The sequence below is a fragment of the Arachis stenosperma genome, chromosome 5 (assembly GCF_014773155.1).
Source record: "Arachis stenosperma cultivar V10309 chromosome 5, arast.V10309.gnm1.PFL2, whole genome shotgun sequence".
Taxonomy (NCBI): Eukaryota; Viridiplantae; Streptophyta; class Magnoliopsida; order Fabales; family Fabaceae; genus Arachis; species Arachis stenosperma.
The window spans coordinates 98821994-98824474 of record NC_080381.1 but is presented as its reverse complement, the minus strand read 5'-3'; the positions used below and the strand labels follow the sequence as shown (position 1 = coordinate 98824474).

General features: G+C 34.8%; 1 non-coding gene across 1 annotated transcript; it reads left to right on the top strand.

The window, feature by feature from the left end:
* Nucleotides 1-1023: 1023 nt before the first annotated feature.
* Nucleotides 1024-1127, top strand: LOC130984037 (small nucleolar RNA R71). The gene has a single exon (XR_009087997.1). It is a non-coding gene; the product is annotated as a small nucleolar RNA R71 (small nucleolar RNA).
* Nucleotides 1128-2481: the final 1354 nt, after the last annotated feature.

Sequence of the window (2481 nt, the reverse complement as noted above, 5' to 3'; positions counted from 1 at the left end):
ATTACCAAACAACTTGGCATTCAGCTTCATGATAGCTCCTAAATATTGAGCAACTTGCTCTCCAGTTACATCTTCATCCTCTTTAGAGGAAGAATAGTCTTCAGAGCTCATGAATGGCAGAAGGAGATTTGATGGAATCTCTATGGTCTCTATATGAGCCTCAGATTCCCTTGGATCCTTAATAGGAAACTCCTTCTTACTTGAGGGACGTCCCAGGAGGTCTTCCTCACTAGGATTTTCGTCCTCCTCCTCCCTTGTGCATTCGGCCATATTGATTATATAAATGGCCTTGCACTCTCCTTTTGGATTCTCTTCTGTATTACTTGGGAGAATACTGGGAGGAGTTTCAATGACTTTCTTACTCAGCTGGCCCACTTGTGCCTCCAGATTTCTGATGAAGGATCTTGTTTCACTCATGAAACTGAAAGTGGCCTTTGACAGATCAGAGACTAGATTGGCTAAATTAGAAGTGTTTTGTTCAGAATTCTCTGTCTGTTGCTGAGAAGATAATGGAAAAGGCTTGCTATTGCTCAGCCTATTGCGTCCACCATTGTTAAAGCCTTGTTGAGGCTTTTGTTGATCCTTCCATGAGAAATTTGGATGATTTCTCCATGATGAGTTATAGGTGTTTCCATAAGGTTCACCCATATAATTAACCTCTGCCATGGCAGGGTTCTCAGGATCATAAGCTTCTTCAGAAGCTGCCTCCTTAGTACTGTTGGATGCATGTTGCCATCCATTCAGATCATATTGACTTGCTGAGTCAACACTTTGTTCTGAGCCAATATGGCATTCAGAGCATCAATTTCAAGAACTCCTTTCTTCTGAGGTATCCCATTATTCATGGAATTCCTCTCAGAAGTGTACATGAATTGGTTGTTTGCAACCATGTCAATGAGTTCTTGAGCCTCTTCAGGCGTTTTCTTTAGGTGAATAGATCCACCTGCAGAATGGCCCAATGACATTTTTGAAAATTCAGAGAGACCATAATAGAATATATCTAATATGGTCCATTCTGAGAACATGTCAGATGGACATCTTTTGGTCTGCTGCTTGTATCTTTCCCAAGCTTCATAGAGGGATTCACCATCTTTTTGTTTGAAGGTTTGAACATCCACTCTCAGCTTGCTCAGCTTTTGAGGAGGAAATAATTTATCCAAGAAGGCTGTGACCAGCTTATCCCAGGAGTCCAGGCTATCCTTAGGTTATGAATCCAACCATATTCTAGCTTTGTCTCTCACAGCAAAAGGGAAAAGCATGAGTCTGTAGACTTCAGGATCAACTCCATTCGTCTTTACAGTCTCACAGATCTGCAAGAACTCAGTTAAAAACTGATAAGGGTCTTCAGATGGAAGTCCATAAAACTTGCAGTTTTGTTGCATTAAAGCAACTAGTTGAGGCTTAAGCTCAAAATTATTGGCTCCAATGGCAGGAATGGAGATGCTTCTTCCATCAAATTTGGACGTTGGCTTTGTGAAGTCACCAAGCATTCTCCTTGCATTATTATTATTTTCGGCTGCCATCTCCTTCTCTTGTTCTAATGTTTCTGAAAGGTTACCTTTAGATTGTTGTAACTTAGCTTCTCTTAATTTTCTCTTCAGGGTCCTTTCAGGTTCTGGATCAATTTCAACAAGAGTGCCTTTATCCTTATTCCTGCTCATATGAAAGAGAAGAAAACAAGAAAAGAAAGAGGAATCCTCTATGTCACAGTATAGAGATTCCTTTATGTTCGTAGAAGAAGAAATGGGAGAAGAGTGAAGAAGAATGGTTTGGATTTTTAGATGAAGAGAGGTGAAGAGAAGTGTTAGTAAATAAATAATTAAAAAGAATAAGAAAAGACAGGGAGAATTTCGAAAATAATTTTGAAAAAGAGGTTAGTAATTTTTGAAAATTAAATATAAGATATAATTTAAAATTAAAATTTAGAACAAAAAGAATTTTTGAAAAAAAGGTGAGATATTTTCGAAAATTAGAGAGGGAAAAGTAGTTAGGTGGTTTTGAAAAAGATAAGAAACAAACAAAAAGTTAGTTAGTTGATTGAAAAAGATTTGAAATCAAAATTTAAAAAGATAAGAAGATAAGAAGTTAGATAAGATACTTTGAAATCAAATTTTGAAAAAGATAAAATTTTTGAAAAAGATATGATAAAAGATAAAAAGATTTAATTCAAAAATTTGAAATTACTTACTTCACAAACAAGAAATTACAAGATAAGATTCTAGAACTTAAAGATTGAACCTTTCTTAACAAGAAAGTAACAAACTTCAAATTTTTGAATCACTCACATTAATTGTTAGTGAGTTTTCGAAAATTTTGATATAAAGATAAGAAAAAGATTTTGAAAATATTTTGAAAAAGATTTTTGAACTTTTCGAAAAATAGAAAAAAAATGAAAAAGATATAATTTTTGAAAAAGATTTTGAAAAGATAAGATTTTTAAAATTGAAAAATTGACTTGACTTGTAAGAAACAACTAATTTT